The sequence below is a fragment of the Orcinus orca genome, chromosome 3 (genome assembly GCF_937001465.1).
Source record: "Orcinus orca chromosome 3, mOrcOrc1.1, whole genome shotgun sequence".
NCBI classification, from domain to species: domain Eukaryota; kingdom Metazoa; phylum Chordata; class Mammalia; order Artiodactyla; family Delphinidae; genus Orcinus; species Orcinus orca.
In genome coordinates, this window is record NC_064561.1 from 74953928 (window position 1) to 74971826 (window position 17899).

General features: G+C 40.8%; 1 protein-coding gene across 6 annotated transcripts in view; it reads left to right on the forward strand.

The window, feature by feature from the left end:
• ZCCHC10 (zinc finger CCHC-type containing 10) overlaps positions 1 to 17899 on the forward strand; it is a 48838-nt gene that overhangs the window by 278 nt on the left and 30661 nt on the right. The window contains exons 2-5 of one of the 6 annotated variants that reach the window (XM_049707270.1): positions 131 to 2975; positions 4784 to 4918; positions 6482 to 6536; positions 13462 to 13541. The gene's annotated coding sequence lies outside the window, so the exon portion shown is untranslated. Of the gene's footprint in view, position 1; positions 2976 to 4783; positions 4919 to 6481; positions 6537 to 13461; positions 13542 to 17899 lie in introns of those variants that run through there. The other 5 variants (XM_049707267.1, XM_049707269.1, XM_049707271.1 and 2 more) reach the window with 5 other exon arrangements.

A 17899-nucleotide genomic window follows, 5' to 3' on the forward strand; every position in this document is an offset into this window, starting at 1 on the left:
GAGAAGGCCGCCGTTGGAACGCGGCCTTCGGCAGTCTTAGCTAAGACACTGTCAAAGTCAAAGACAGCGCCCTCTGCGGCGGAGGGGAGGACTCCACCCTCAAGTCCACCGCCTTGTTTTTTTCGTTCAGCCTCGTCGCACCGTTTTCTAAACCACTCCTGTCCTTAGGTCAGACTGAGGAGCCTATGGCACTTAAGCCTTTCAATCCCCAACCCATTCTAAGCACGTCTTGAGCTGGATGCAAGAGACACTGAGGTAGATGACATGCTCCTAGGTACGTTCAGACCAGCCGGTAAGTGGCAGGATGAAATGAAGCTAGCGAATCATCAGGACCCCTCACTTGCATGGGCACCTGGGAGAGCAAGGAGTTGCTGAGAGTTACGGTGGCTTCCAGTTGTGGAGCGGAAGCCAGCTGTCAATCGAGAAGCAACTCTTTGTAATGAGCATTTCTGATAAATCGCTTAAAGATATCTCAGAAGACAGGGAATCTGAATTTCCATGTCTTCAGTAATTTGATGTGATGTCTTATTCTAAGTATTTACTTTGTAAATACTTAAGCATTGTATGAGCTTCAACCTCACAAAACCTGAATCCAGTACAAGAGTAGCTAGACAGGTAAATGGGGTCCCAGTACCTGGTGGCAAGTTTGTCCACACATAATGGGGGAGCGGAGGCGAAAGGGCAGAGAAAATTTTTGTTTAAATTTTTCTAGTCTTGCCATAAAATATGAATTTTATTTCACACCTGCTGCCTAAGAAGGTACCTCAGTCTCCAGGAGCAATGCCCAAAGCCCACGTTGGGTGCCTTTAAACTTGCTAATCACCACACGGTTCTCACATTTTGGCTAAATCAAACCTGTTTTTGTCTTCAAAAACAAGCACTGAGTGCTCCCTGAGGCTGTAATAGGAGGTGTGGAGGCAGGAAGAAAAAGCCTTTGAAAAAGAGAACAAGGACAAACAGATGCTTGTACACCCATATTCACAGCATTATTCACAATAGCCAAAAGGTGGAAACAACCCAAATGTCCGCTGATGCATGAATGTGTTTTCAAGATGTGGTATATATGTATGATGGGGTATTATGCAGCCTAAAAAGGAACAAAATTCTAACACGATGCAACATGGATGAACCTTGAAAACATCATGCTAAGTCAAAGAAGCTAGACACACAAAAAACAAATATTGACTAATTACATTTACACAAGGCGCCTAGAATAGGCAAATTCATAGAAACAGAAAATAGAATAGTGGTCACTAGGGGCTGGCTGGTAGGAGGGATTGGAGAGTTACTGTTTAATGGGTACAGTGTTTCAGTCTGGGATGATGAAAAAGTTCTAGAGTTGGATAGTGGTGCTGGTTGTACAACAATGTGAATGTACATAATGCCACTGATTTGTACACTTTAAAATGGTTAAAATGGTAAGTTTCCTTATGTATATTTTACCACAATTTTAAAAGTAAAGAAAAATAAGAAAAATTGTACTTGACCTTCCTTCCTCTATCTCCTATTTTTCTCCCACCTAGGAGGATATCAATAACACCAAAGATGTTACTGGCTTTACCTATGACAGAGTCCTGTCTCCATCTGTCTACTCTGGGTTATTAAGCACTGGACAAACAAGCCAGTCTGTAAACAGATAGGGTAGGGGGTCCACAGAGAAAGAGAACCAGGCATGGCTTTCTTGACGTAAGAAAAGCCATATTTGGCCGAAGCCATTTTTTGATCTACGCCTGGCCACAATGCTTGTCGTTGAACAGGTCTCAGTAATTAATGATCGTAAGGGAAGTGAGGGAATGCAGGAACAAAGGAAAAGCAGTCAAGAAACAGTAGTTCAGCAATAAAACAGAGTCCTAGTTCCTCCTCAAGGGATGTACATAATATGATACACATCTTCAAGTTCTACAGGAACTAAGGCCCCCACCCAGATGGAGGATGGAATGATGTTGATCTTTTCTGACACTTGTGGCTTTAATCACCTAAAGCTTTGTCCCAGTTCAATGTTAAAAATCTCCTCAGCTCAAGCCCCTTCATGAATATGCATATACCACACAAGGCCTTTCATGGATATGCACGTACTCTTGGCTTAAAACTTCCCCAGTTTTGCTGTTCAGGGAGACACTGCTTTGGGAAAGATCCCCGGTGTTCTCCTTTCTAACTTCAAGCAATAAATCCTTCATTCTCCCTATCTTTGGCTTGGTTGTGTCTTTTGGCTCAACACCCACCAAGAGGGGAACCCAGTTTTTGGGTAACAAGCCTGACCTAGGCTGAAGTGCCTAAACTACCTAGAAGATCACTATGTCTGGGTTGTGGACTCTGTCTCTGCCTTCCATCTTGTGCGAGGCCTCCCCAGCCTTTAGCTAAACTGGCAAAAAACATCCCTATCTTTTTGTGTTCCAACTTCATACCTACCTGCCTTATTTGCCTTGGCACTGCTTTCAGTTTAAAATACCACTGGTTCTATCAATCTTTTGAACAATTTGTCCTTCTCAAAATGAAGCATAACATCAGTTACAGAGAGCACTCTTCCTGCTAAAAATAGTGTATTTGATCATCAAACTTATAGCTCAAGAGGCTATTCTGGGATATTTAAATAAATGAAGTCAGAAAAGGTTATTTAAGAATTCCAAAGAATCTAAAGGAACAAGTTTCCAAGAATCGATTGTGAAGCAGTAAAGTTGCCAGAATATTTAATGTTAAAGGCACCATGGGTGTAGCACAAGTTCTTTTCATTTAGCAGAGCATCTTGAGTATTTTAGAAGGAAGTTGTTAAATGCCTTTCTCTGATACAATGATCAAATTTAGTTCTAAGCAATTAGCAAATTTTTTGTCTGTTTTCAGTACACAGTGTTCATAGCCTGCCTACCACAAGACAAAAGTTTCTCAGTCAGTTGGGAATTCATAGTCTTCCCTGCCAGGTGTCCAGTGGAATCCTGTTCTATATTCTGGAGCAGGTTCTGGAATCATTTGCTTCACAAGTAAGCTACAAACTCAGATAATGGTGTTTTCTGGCTTCCCTGATATCACAGTGAGTGGACCAATGCCCTTAGCAGAACCAGCGCTCCTTTCTTAAACTCTAAAACTCTAACAACTCAATAATAATGGTAATTACTTCATCTCTAGCTCCTACAGTATGTGCCAGACATTGTGCTGAGTGATTTGGATATCATAATCCATTTAATCCTCACAGCATACCCATTAGGTGGGTGTTATTTTCCAATTTTGAAGATGAAAAAACAGACCTGATGAGGTTAAAGAGCTTGTCCAAGGTTATATAACTTTTAAAACTCCAATTTCAAAATGGCCTCCTACAACTACACCACTGTTTTCTTTAAGCTCATGTTCCTTGTGAAGGCTCCATAGAGTAAATATGGGAAACAAAAGAATAAGAGAAATTAATTCAACTAGTCATTCATTGTAGACCTTTTGGAATACTTTCCTTACTTTCAGTGTTTTTGTTATGTATATATGATGGTTGAATTTGGTTGTGCCTTTTTTATTAGGTTAAACCAGCCTTTCCCAAACTGTGTTCTATGAGATATGAATAGGTTAATAATGTCATTTTAAAGACTCTGAGAAGTCTAAAGAAAACCTGTTTAAACGTTGTTTAATTATAAGTACAAGTATAACAAGCATAAATATAAGGAGTAATAGGGCACAATTTAGTCTCCTGGTTTTTTCCCTCAAGTATTTTTCTAATCTTAACACTCTTCTGATATAGAAACTACCATTAGAGTTCACTCCTAACCCCAAATTCGCTGAAATCCTAGTGTCCTTCCTCACACTATTATACCGTCTGCTTACATAGTAGCACTATGATCTCATTCTGAGGTCCTTTCCCAAAGCCTCACCTTTTGCCTTTATTCGGGCTGATTACACTTATACATACGTCCTGCAGTATCATCAGTATCCCAAACCTTTCCCTCTTTATAGTCTTAAAATGCTGGGTGAACTTTGCAAAGATTTCTCCAGGCCACACAGACTGATACCATCAGGAAATTTTAACCCCTTCATCTAGGTCTCTTGATCCCTGATAATTTTCCTGACCTGATTCATAGCCTCCTTACCTATAAGCTCCACCCTCTCCTCAACCAGCCCCAGACTCAGCCTTCTTCCACCTCTATAGCAGCTGACATTCCAACTCCACCCCCAAAGTCCAGCCTCTTGGTCTGGTCTGCTGAGACCAGAAACGTGACTCTCACCTGTTCAGACTCACCTGCTCAGCTGGGTTTTGCTCTGGCTTGTCCTGTTCCCGAGTACAGAGGGACCCCCCCCAGGGAGCTATCCTGCCATCTCATGTCTGCAAATTACAAAACTCTTTTACCATCTTTTGTTTAAAGTGTCAAATTCATCAGGACTCAGTGTATCCTGTGCTGGTTTCCCTTCAGCTAAATACAGCTTCTTTGTCTCAGGACAGAATGCTCTTTGCTTCTTGCTCTAAGACTCAAGGACAATGATTTTAAAAGGTCCTGTGGCCTCAGATAATAATTCACTTTTCAGGTTTCCTGATTAAAGAGGAATCTGGGGTATGAATATGTGTAATTTGATAAAGAATCAGTGTTACTATGAACAGTGTTACTATGAAAAATTTCATGTGGCACTCTGCCCAGGCATGGCGTCACAACCACAGGAGGACGATTTATTTTCTTGTGGACATGTAGTTAATGTTCAAATGCAAAGTGAGTTCAAAATCTAAATATATCACAGACGATTACAGTTTGACACTTGAACGCCAGCAGTGCAAGCTCTAACTCAGAGGAGAGTGACTAACATGTTTTCCTGGCAGTGGCACAGGAATCCATCCCCATGGCCAAAGGCAGCAGCAACAGCTACAGCAGGCTGAAACAACAGAGGGGATGACTTGAGCTCACTGGAAGCATCAGTTTCTCTTCCAGACAAGACAAAGACAAGACTGAAAAAGGTAGCGGGAAGAAACTTCCACTATGGAGATACTGTGAAACAAAAAGCATGATAAGAACTTTATGTATTCTTGAAATGCTTTGAAAGAATAAGGCACTCAGCAAAGAGTAGAAATGAGGTTAATAAGTCATTCTTCAGAAATGGATGACTGGCCCTTTAAGAATACTATTTAGTCTATTAAATATGGCCATATTTTGTGCCATTTCCACTGAAGGCAAGAGTTATTTTTGAAAAGAGCAATGAAAAGATCCCAGCTGAATATCCTCACTTGATTCAGTAGTTTGTGCCAGTGAACAGAGCTTGGGATATCTTTTTTTATTCCAATGGTACTAGCACTTGTTTTGAGAAGTCAGGAAAGCGTAGTATATTCGTCTTTCGCGTGTCATCTTACCCCTAAATGAGATGAGATCCAGGGCCCCAAGAAGGCCCCATCACACTAAAAGATCTCTTCCAGTCATTTAGAGTGTCAGTAGAGTGACAAAAATGCCTCCATCAGGGCTTCTCTCTTATGTTCTTTCTTAGGGCTTCTTCTCTAAAAGTAAAATCCCCTTCTAAAGCAGAGAGGACACAGTGACAATCTGGCATCTCCATGTAAACAAACAGAAAGTAAAACTACGTGGTTGAGAGGAAGTTCATGAATGAGCTCCTCACTCCACCCCCTGCCCCCCACCTCTCAAGCACACACACATAGCACTCAGCCTTTACTTTCAGATCCCTTAGGTGGGTGCCTTTCTCTAGAATTTTCAGTGGAATTTCCTAAAGCACTGAAATATTTGAGAGTTGCTGGTGCTTGTGAAGCAAGGCTGGGCACTTGCCCTGCCTCTGTGAGAAGTAGCTCACTTTGACTAAAGGCATGGTTGCTGGTAGCAGAGACATTCTGTTCCCTCTATAAGAGGCAACACAGTGTAATGAAGCAGTAATAATTACAGCTGTGATACTGGTACCAGAAAAGACAAGGACAAACAGAAATAAAATTCCAGAAACATATCCAAGTATGAGAATCCAGTATATGATACTTGGCATTTCACACTAGTGAGGGAGAGGTGGTGTTGGGATATTAGCTAACCATTTGGGAAAAAAATTTTAGATCCCTACCGTATGCAAGAGTATATTCCTGATAAGTCAAATACTTAAAGGTTTACAAATTAAGTTTCAAAAATAAAAACATACGATTACCAGAAAATAAAGGTGAATATATACATTATATATATTTATGCAACCACACACACACGTAATGATCTTTTGTAAGGACAACAAAAGACAAAAACAGTAAAAGCAAAGATAGAAAAATGAATGCAGAAAAGACCGTAAACAAAATGAAAAGCAATAAATACAAAGTTCAAAAAGATTACCGCCAGACTGTAAAATTAGCTAACTTAGTTAAATTGTAAAAGATTGTAGAAGATTGATATCACAAATGGTATTTGTTTGGGAGAGATGCAAATGATTTCTATCTGGTAGTAAAGATACTCCCAAAGATTATGCTTTCATTGCCCTGTAGAACAATAACAGGTTTTGTATTTAACTTAGCAATCTAATTTCAGCATTCTTTCTTTCACTTCAGGATCTTGAGTTCTCCATTGAATGATCTTTACTCTCCTGCTGGTCTCCTCACTGAGGTAAGTAAATCACTGACATAGCCTCACTATATATATTTGTATGTTTTTAACTTTTTAAAAATTATATACTTTGTCCTGAAAAAGTTAAACATAGAATTACCATATGATCCAGCAATTCCATTCCTAGGTATAAACCTAAAAGAATTGTAAACAAAGACTCAAACAGATACACATACACCAATGTTTACAGCAGCATTATTCACAATAGCCGAAGTGTGGAAACAAGCTAAGTGTGCACCGACAGATGAATGGATAAACAAAATGTGGTATACACATGCAATGGAATACTATTCAGCTATAAAAAAGGGATGAAATTCTGATATATGGTACAATTTGAATAAACCTTGAGAGCATTATCCTAATTGAAATAAGCCAGGCACAAAAGGACAAATGTATGACTTCCTCATATATGAGGTACCTAGAATAAGCAAATTCGTAGAACATAGAATGGAGGTTACCATAGGCTGTGGGAAAGGGTGAATCAGAGTTATTTTTTAATGGGTACACAGTTTGGGTTTTTTTTGGGGGGGGTAGCGTTTTTCTGTTTTCTTTTTTTTTTAGAAGATGTTGGGGGTAGGAGTTTTTTAATTAATTTATTTATTTTTGCTGTGTTGGGTCTTCGTTTCTGCACGAGGGCTCTCCCTAGCTGTGGCAAGTGGGGGCCACTCCTCATCACGGTGCACGGGCCTGTCACTATCACGGACTCCCTTGTTGTGGAGCACAGGCTCCAGACGCACAGGCTCAGCAGTTGTGGCTCACGGGCCCAGTTGCTCTGCAGCATATGGGATCCTCCTGGACCGGGGCCCGAACCCACGTCCCCCACATCGGCAGGCAGACTCTCAACTACTGTGCCACCAGGGAAGCTCTCTGTTGTTTTTGTTTGCTTGTTTTCGGCCACGCCGGTGAGGCTTGCTTGATCTTTTTTTTTTTTAATGAATTTATTTATTTATTTTTGGCTGTGTTGGGTCTTCATTGCTGCGCGGGGGCTTTCTCTAGTTGTGGTGAGCGGGGGCTACTCTTCCTTGTGGTGCACAGGCTTCTCATTGCGATGGCTTCTCTTGTTGCAAGCACAGGCTCTAGGCACGTGGGCTTCAGTAGTTGTAGCATGTGGACTCAGCAGTTGTGGCTCACAGGCTCTAGAGCAGAGACTCTAGAGCACAGGCTTAGTTGCTCCACAGCATGTGGGATCTTCCCAGACCAGGGTTCGGACCTGTGTCCCCTGCATTGGCAGGTGGATTCTTAAGCACTGTGCCACCAGGGAAGTCCCGGCTTGCTGGATCTTAATTCCCTGATCAAGGATTGAACCTGCGCCCTCGGCAGTGAAAGCACCGAGTCCTAACCATTGGACTGCCAGGGAATTCCTAGGTACACAGTTTCTATTAGGGATGATAAAAAATGTTCTGGAAATGGATAGTGGTAATGATTGCCTGACATTGTGAATATACTTAATGCCATTCAATTGTATACCTAAAAATGGTTAAAATGATGAATTTTATGTTTTGTATACTTTCCCACATTAAAAAATTTTATTCTTTGACAACAACTTGGGAAGAAATATCCTTAAGATATGTGACATCAGGGACTTCCCTGGTGGTCCAGTGGGTAAGACTCTGCGCTCCCAATGCAGGGGGCCCAGGTTCAATCCCTGGTCGGGGAAGTAGATCCCACATGCATGCTGCAACTAAGAATCCTGCATGCTGCAACTATGAGCCTGCATGCCACAACTAAAAGATCCTGCATGCCACATTAAAGATCCCACGTGCCACAGCTAAGATTCAGTGCAGTCAAAATAAATATTTTTTTTAAAAAAGGTATGTGACATCAAATATTCTTTGTATATACATACTTGTCATAAGTCAATCATAAAAAATGGACCAAAGATTAGAAAACAAAGTTCACTAAATAATAAGAAGTAAGGTCCCACAAGCCACATGGTGCAGCCAAAAAAATAAAATAAAATGGTTTAAAAGAAAGAATAAGTACAAATGACAAATAAACATAAAATGTTCAACTTCACCTGGGATTTTTTTTTTTTTTCACCTGGGATTTTTTAAAATGTTAATTAAACAACAGTGAAATTCTATTCTTTATAGCATATTGGAAAAACAATATTATATGATATAAAACAAACTGCAATACACCTTACTGGCAAAGGTATCAGGGAAAATATGATCTGGTTCTGTCGTTCTAGAGAGCATTTTGGGAAAAGTGTGCATACTCTGTGACAAGAGTTCTACTTCAAGGAATATATCCTTACAAAATGATGGGCAAGCATGCTTCCCCTGTGTATACAAGAGAGGGAGTATAGTAGACTACTTAACCCTACAGCCTGGGCTTGAATACCAGTTCCAAGTGGCTTATAGTCTACAAGACTCAGTTTCCTCACCTACAAAATGGGGGAAATAATAGGACCTACCTCATAAGATTGATGTGACACATAAATAAGACAGTTATTATAAAATATACATTACCTGACACAGAGGATATGCTCAAGAAATATTAGAGGTGGTCGTTACTATTGTTGCTCTAATAGGATATTGTGTGAGATTTTTCCCAGTTGTCCCAGAATTGGTGATTAGGGCCCACAGGTGAGAACAAAGAAGTGAAAACTAACCTACACCCTTAAGAAAATTGCCAGTAATTGGAGCCAGGCAACTCCCCAAGAGACTAAGCAGAAACAGGCTAGACATTACCAGCCTCCTCCCTACTCCAACCACCCCACCCTTCCAGGTCTCTGTAGAAGTGAGGAGGAGTGAAGGGCACTTGGTGATTTGCTTTGCGGGGAGTGCAGGATTACTTCATGATGAGAAGGGATTTTCTCTTCCCAGCAGGAGAGAGGCAGAAGGTGCTCTCTCTCCAGGGAAAACAAATGAGAAGGAAGGCTCTTGTAAAGACTGGAGAGAGGTACATAGGGAGGGGAGACCTCCATTCCATGCCTTAGTTGGCCATTTGCTGAGGCAGCATGCTAGCCAGTTTCCCCCTTTGAACAAAGGAGGGGCAAATATGAACAAAAGAAAAGAAAACTGAAGACAGCAAGCTATATGAAGGGACCAAGAGAGGAAAGTAATATGGTGTGACAAGGAAATAAGTATTCCCGCTGGATCTACCGCACGTTAGAAGAGGTGGCTGAACTTGAACTGTTTCACCAGACCCTACCCAAGAAGCTGCTGGCTGGGAGAGACCCTTGCAACAGGAGGCAGCAGTTGAGAAGGAATGGTCAAGCTGGAGCTGGGATCCCCTCATCAGGGAACTATGGAGTAGGAGGCCCAGAGGGGTCCTCCAAGGACATCTATCCTGGACATGTGCCACACAGTGGGTATTATTAGCACAGAGACCCATCAGCATAGACTAGAGAAACAGGGACAGTCAACAGAGAACCTTACAGACACACTCAGGCAAGTATAAAACCTTTTGATTCCAGATTTCTATTATTTGAAGCTAAAGGTATCTTAATATACTTCTTTCTCTGTAGACCCAATTTCTCTCTCTTCATGTACTGGCTGCCTGTCAGCTCCGAATGTACATGTTTCAAGTCCAGCCCTATGCAGAGATGAAAACTGAAGACCTTCAGTTCTATTATAAAATTCCCAGGTAATGGTCCAGCTTGGATCAGTCAAACTGGTTCAGTCAGGTATACCTGAGAATACAGGGTCACTAATCCCAGTCTCAGAAGACTGTGTCATCATGAGCTGGAAAGGCACCCCACACATGTCTCACAGTGTTGATGCAGTGGAAGAAGATGTTGTCCCAGAATCCTAGAGCACTGAGGAATCCAGATAGTCCTGGGTGGGCTTTGAAATAAACATTATATATATAGGGGAGGGCATTTACTGTACTTCACTTTCCAGAGAGCTTCACAAGGTAATGTGTAGGGACTGTGGGAGTTTGGAAGGGCAGAAGGAACTGGATCTGAGAAGAAATGAGAGAGGTCATTGATTGCCACAGAGAGAGAGAGTGGTCATGTCATCTACAATGTGACCACCCTTTACAGCAGCCCATAAATCTTCAGTAAAATCATGAGCCACTTGGTGTGATGGGATTTCTGGTGGGCACATGAAAGGGGAATGCAACTTCATAACCCAGGTGTGACCTGGGGCAGGAACCTAAGAGGAATTAAACCACTAGAAGAGTAGAGTAGTCTTTGAATTACCCCAGACCCTGGATATCAAAGCCAGGTTTACCCAATTCTCTAAGTGCACTGAAGCCTCTAGGTGACAACTGGGTTACGATTTTAATGGCAGGGAAAAAGAAGGAAACCACAAAAGATTTCACCAATAGCAGCCTGATTAAATAACCTGTGATTAAATTAAATCTAGCTAACTATCAATACAAGTTAGAATCCTGATCCTTCACAGGATGGGGCTTCTGTGCTTTTTCTGCAGTTGGCCTGGTGAAATGGAGCAGTGAGGAATTTCAAAACTCTCGGATGTTCTTTAGATTCTAAGACTTCTAGTCTATATTTGCTTCTTTGGAATCAAATTTCCCTGGAACTTTATTACAGTGGGCTATTTTCTTACCATACTGATTCATATACCTTCAATCCTTAAAGCTCTTAGATGGTGGGAGCAGGGATTTCTGTGACCTCTAGCCCACATTAAGGCAAATTGGGCTTTGAGGGAGAATGGGAGAAGTGGCAAGTACTCTGAAAAAAAGTTGTCGAAAACAGAATGAAGGGACTTCCCTGGTGTCGCAGTGGTTAAGAATCTGCCTGCCAATGCAGGGGACCTGGGTTCGATCCCTGGTGCAGGAAGATTCCATATGCCACGGAGCAACTAACCCCAAGCACCACAATTACTGAAGCCCGCGAGCCACAACTACTGAAGCCTGCGTGCCTAGAGCCCGTGCTCCGCAACAAGAGAAGCCACTGCAATGAGAAGCCCGTGCACCACAACAAAGAGCAGCCCCCCACTCGCTGCAACTAGAGAAAGCCCTCGCGCAGCAACGAAGACCCAACGCAGCCAAAAATAAAATAATTTTTTTAAAAAAGAAGAAAATCAGAGATATAATTTAAAAACAACCCCACTTTCTAAATGCAATAAGTATCTTCATGTAAAAATTATTGGGATTAAAATTCACTTTGAGGGAGTTCCCCGGAGGCCTAGTGGTTAGGATTTCAGGTTTTCACTGCTGTTGCGCGGGTTCAATCTGTGGTCGGGGAACTGAGATCCCGCAAGCTGCACAGCGCAGCCAAAAAGGAAAAAAAAAATTCACTTTGAGGATTTAGCAATGATAAAAAGCCCTTCATATGGATGCTAAACAGACTTACTGGGGTGATCATTTAGTACTATATAAAAATACAAGTCATTATGTTGTACACCTGAAAGTAATATGTGTCAATTATACCTCCCAAAAAAAGTCCTTCATGACATCTATTTTAAAATGGATTCATGAAACTTCACTGAAGAAAATGGAAAAGAAACAGAATAGTTAGTTTTTTTATTTGTTTGTTTGTTTGACCATGACATGTACCTTGCAGGATTGAACCCAGGCCATGGCAGTGAAAGCGCTGAATCCTAACCACTAGACCACAGGGAACTCCCAACAGTTAGAATTTTTAAAATGCAGAGACAGGGCATAAATGTTTTGTCACAAAAATAATCCTGGTTCAACACGTAATGAATGGAAAGGTGTATAATATCTAAAATGGAGAAGATTTACAAATGCTGGTAATACTTGGAAATTTGAAGCAACTCTTAACAACGTCTGGAGTTGATTCAAATTTTCCAAATTCTCAAAAGATTGCTAAAAACCAGATGGTGCAAAAAGAAAATCTTTATAGCAAATTTACCCACAGCAAGTACAAGAAAAGGATCTGTTGACAACTCCAGAGCCGTCTTGAACTTGAAGCACTATATAAAGTGCTTCTCACAAAAAATTTAAGTGCTCTTAGGATGTACCTGCTTTTTTTAGAAAGAGGCTATCTTGCCGCTCTTATTCATTAAAAAAATGTAATTACTATTTTCTTTCTTGCTTTAGACACCACATAAACTGAATCTTGATTTAATATTTTTCTGATTAGCATTCTAATGAAAAATGATTTAGAGGTATTTATTTTTAAGTATTTTGGCCAACTTGGGTTTTTTCACTAGTAGCACTAGTAACGTGGAAAAAAATTTAAAAAGCTTTTATCAGTTGTTTTATCTATCACAGAAAGGAGTGTTTGGTATGGTAAAATATTACTCACTTCATATTTTTTAAACCTTAAGATATACATTCAAAGACAATACTAAATTTTTACAAATGTTTAATCTATGTACACATAAGGACCTAAAAGTAAATTCTGTGTTTTTCCATATTTTTTACATTTACCAGAAGTAAAACTTTTCTTTAAAAGTCAAAAACTTAAGAAACAATTCTGTCTAGAAATAATTCTGCCACAACTAAGAGTTTGCATGCCACATCAACTAAATCCCACATGCTGCAGTTAAGACCCGACACAGCTAAATAAATAAATAAATAAAATTCTCGAGAAACATTGTCCATGATATTTTAAAATGTGTTAGAATTAGTTAAGTTTCAGCTGTGGGACTTCCCTGGTGGTGCAGTGGTTAAGAATCTGCCTGCCAATGCAGGGGACACGGGTTCGAGCCCTGGTCCAGGAAGATCCCACATGCCGCAGAGCGGCTAAGCCCGTGTGCCACAACTACTGAGCCTGTGCTCTACAGCTCACGAGCTGCAATTACTGGAGCCCACGGGCCCACGCATCGCAACAAAGAGTAGCCCCCGCTCGCTGCAACTAGAGAAAGCCTGCGCACAGCAACAAAGACCCAACACAGCCAAAAATAAATAAATAATTTTTTTTTTTTTAAAAAGAAAACCTCAAACATCTCTATACGTAGATAGTGGAAAGTAACATGCATTGTTTTCTCAATCTCTATTTTAAGTTTTTCCGTAATGAAAATGGATCATTTGTGTTTTAATAAAGGCAGGAGGGGTGTGGTTTCAAGACTCGAGCTCAAACCGGGATAAAGTCATTTTTGCCTCAGGACCCACGTCGCAGAAAAGGTACACTAGAGGGGGTGGGCGGCCAGAGACATTCGATGAATGAGGGTATGTCTGGAAGAAATATTAGATCATCATTCCAAATTTCACATGAACTTTAATAAATCAACCATCATATATCTGACCTTGCAATTAAAATGTTTGGATTTAGAGCACAGAAGTTTATATCCTCCTCACCAGAAAAGGGAGAGAGAAAGAGAGCTGAGATGGGTATTTTCATTTCAGCTAGTTTCCTTTGTGTTTTTTTTGTTTTTTTTTCCCTTGTTTTTGCTATATGACATTTCTATTTTAAAAAAATATTTAAATATTTATTTATTTATTTTTGCTGCTCTGGGTCTTAGTTTTAGCACACAGGACCTTTTTTTTTTTTAACATCTTTATTACAGTATAATTGCTTTACAATGGTGTGTTAGTCTCTGCTTTATAACAAAGTGAATCAGTTATCCATATACATACGTTCCCATATCTCTTCCCTCTTGCATCTCTCTCCCTCCCACCCTCCCTATCCCACCCCTCTAGGTGGTCACAAAGCACCGAGCTGATCTCCCCACACAGGATCTTTTAATTGTGACATGTGAGCTCTTAGTTGTGGCAGGCATGCAGGATCTAGTTCCCCAACCAGGGGTCGAACCCGGACCTGAGAGCACGGAGTCTTACCCACTGGACCACCAGGGAAGTGCCTATATGACATTTCTAAATGTTTGGCCACCTGTAGGCCTTTGTAAAACACGTTACCTCTCCCACTGTTGTCTACTTGTGAAAAATTTTACATGGAAATATCTTATGAAGAGGTCCTGTTATAGGATATAATGTACAGCTTTTGTTTTTTCTGCTCAGCATTCATTCCTTAAAGTATTCCTCTGATCTTCTTCATTCTGGTGGCTTGCTAACTGTGGGATCCCACCCCCTACCAGAGGGATGGGCACATCTCACTAAGAAGCCAAGCAAACTCCTACAAGGGAACTTCACTGTTGAAATGAGGCACACAGGTACCACAGGGGGTTGGACCTGATCATCTGCTGGCAATTGCCTAAAAAGGTAGCACACAAGCTCCTATGACTAAGATCTGGACTTTTCTGGTTCAAGGCCTTCTCAAGGCTGTACTTCCTCTTTCTAAATTATGAGCCAGCCAATAAACTACTAATAAAGTCTTTGTTTATTTAGCCAAAGTTTCGTTTTGTGTTTCTTGCAATTGAATCCTAAAATATATAAGGGCATTCATTCTATATTATCGCAAAATACAGTCATTCCTCAGTATCCTCAGGGGCTTGGTTCCAGGACACTTTCCAACGCCCCCGAAAAATCCGTGGATGCTCAAGTTCCTTATACAAACCAGTGCAGTATTTGCATAAAACCTACACACATCCTCCTGTGTACTTTAAATCATTTGTAGATTATTTGTAATACCTAATACAATGTAAATGCTATATAAATATATACATTTATATAAATTTATACATTTATACATTATAAATGTATAAATTTATGCATTTATACATTTATATAAATGTAAATGCTATATAAATATACATTGTAAATACATGTAAATACTATGTAAACAGTTGCCAGTGCAAATTCAAGTTTTGCTTTTTGGAACTTTCTGGAATTTTTTCCCCAAATATTTTCATTCTATGGTTGATTGAATCCATAGATACCCAACCTGCAGATAAGGAGGGCTGACTATAAACAAAACTGGCTAGAGGGGAAGGAGAGTTGTATAATGGAAAAAGCTCAGGGCAGTGGGCCTTGGATAAATCACTTAACAAAGAGGTCTGAGTCTCAGTCCCTTAATTTGTAAAACGGGGATCCTCTGGGGGCAAGGCACAGAAACTTGACTTGAACCATCTTAATCACAAAAGAGATTTACTGAAGGAAGGCTGTGATAACCCAAAGAATCAAAGGAAAAGGCAATCAAGTCTAGGTAGGTCTTTCTGTCTCTCTTCTCTACTTCTCTCAGCATGTCAACTTCCGTTTCTCCTAAACCAGCAAATCCTGGACTCAAAAGCACACAGCTTTATATCACAGCAAGGCATGTCATCAAGGCCCAAGGACCCGAGCAGCTGTGTATGAAGATGAGAGAATACGATACAATTTTTGAGTATTTAGTTTTCAAGCCCCCTTGGAAAGTGGAAATAATTGAGGAAGGCAGCTCTTAGCCCACTCCAGGGAGCTTTAGGCACCACTCTCACCCACAAGCCCAGAGGTGGATGGAAGGGCCATCCTTTTTTTCATTTGGAGAACCAGAGCCTCATATCCACAGAGGCCCCGAATGGCTTTCCACCAGTCCCCTTGCATGGCCACTCCCCTTTACAAAACAAATGGTCTCCCTGCTCTGAACCTCTCCCTTACTTAACCAAGTTAGTCAAATTCTCTTATCCTACTGGAAGGAGAAGATCTCTTTTTGTGGTACGCAAAGGCATATGAAGGAAGAACCCACATTTGATTTTGCACCAGGGTCCAATTTTACAGCACTTTTTCCTGAATAGTTGCAATAACTAGTTGTAAAACATAATGAAAGGGCAAAAACCTTTAAAGTTGGTGGATCTGTTCTCTCCCCTCTTCCTGATGCTGGTGGAGCTAGTTTCCATTGTGGTTAGTCTCACATTCTTATGAAAACACATTCACCAACTTCTGGTGCAGGATTGTAATAGGGAAGAACTAAATCGGACTCCATGTTGGATCTGTTTCTTTGACTGTAACCTTTGCTCTCTGTTGCTTTTGTTATTATAATCATACATAATGACCTGCCACAGGGAACCCTGCCCCTCTGCCTGAATGTTAAAGTGCCTTTGTTCAGGTCACAGGGAGACAATCTGACCCTGCCCACCTGTGAATGGCTGCAGAAAAGAAGAAATTAACACATCCCCTTCCCAATGATGGCCAAGCCAGATAAAACTAATGCATTACCTTTTTACTTTACTTCCTCACCTCCTCCCCCTCTCTGTTCTATAAAAGAAACTGGCATCCAGACCCCGATAAGATGGTTTTTGGGAGACCCTAGTCTGCAGTCTTCTTGGTGTGCCGGCTTTCCGAATACAGTCGCTGTTCCTTGCCTCAACACCTCATCTCCCGATTTATTGGCATGCCGTGCGGCGAGCAGAGTGAGCTTGGACTCGGTAACAGGATCAGCTACATAATATATAGGGCCCAGTACAAAATTAAAATGTGAGACTCCCTGTTCAAAAGTTATTAAGAATTTCAAGACAGCAATAGCAAAGCATTAAGCCAAGTGTGGGACTTTTCTAAGCACAGGTCCCTGTGGAGTGTATCGTTTCCCTGCTCATGAGGTGGCAAGCTATGTTCTGTGCTCAGCTCTCTAACCACAGATGCTCATGAACCGGTCAGGGTCAGGGCAGGAAACAACCATCCTGACCAAAAGCAACCCAGTTCAGAGATGCAAATCTCCCTCCAGCACATCCATCCTTTTACATCCACCTTTCCCCCACATCTTTTTTTTTTTTTAGTCAAAAGTTCATAGCTTTATTTATAACAACCAACAACTGGGCATGCTCTATGGCACATCAACAAGTTAATGGATAAGCAAGTTGTCGAATAGCAATAAAGTTGAGTACAAGTTAGCATTAAGAATTAAACTATCGGGGCTTCCCTGGTGGCGCAGTGGTTGGGAGTCCGCCTGCCAATGCAGGGAACACGGTTTTGTGCCCCGGTCCAGAAAGATACCACATGCCGCGGAGCGGCTAGGCCCGTGAGCCATGGCTGCTGAGCCTGCACGTCCGGAGCCCGTGCTCCGCAACAGGGGAGACCACAACAGTGAGAGGCACGCGTACCACAGAAAAAAAAAAAGAATTAAACTATCTATAATTGTAATAACTTGGGTGGATCTCAATATGATTGAGTGAAAAAAGCATTGTTAAAAAGAACACTGTATTATTCCATTCATATAAATTTTAACCCATTGCAAAGTATCTACAGTGACAAAAAGCTGATCAGTGGTTTCTGAAGGATGGTGACAGAGGGGTGGTAATCAGGAATTACAGTGTTGCATTAAGAAACTTTTGGTGGTGATAGATATGTTCATGATCATGATTGTGGTGATGATTTCAGCCTTATAAAAAGCTTATAATATATAAAATATTTTATAAATATCAAATCTCATCTTCATACACTATAAATATATGCAAGTTATTGTATACCAAACCTCAATAAAGCTTTAAAAAAGTGTATTGTCCCAAAATGAATATATCATGGAAAATAAATACCACATAATAAAATGTGCCTTTTGTCTATGTCTCCTACTGTTTTCTAACATTGAGTTATGAAATAAATCCAACTTTGTTTCACAGCAGCATAGTGTCAATTAAAATCATTAGCTGAGGTAAGGTTTAATTCTCAAAACCAGT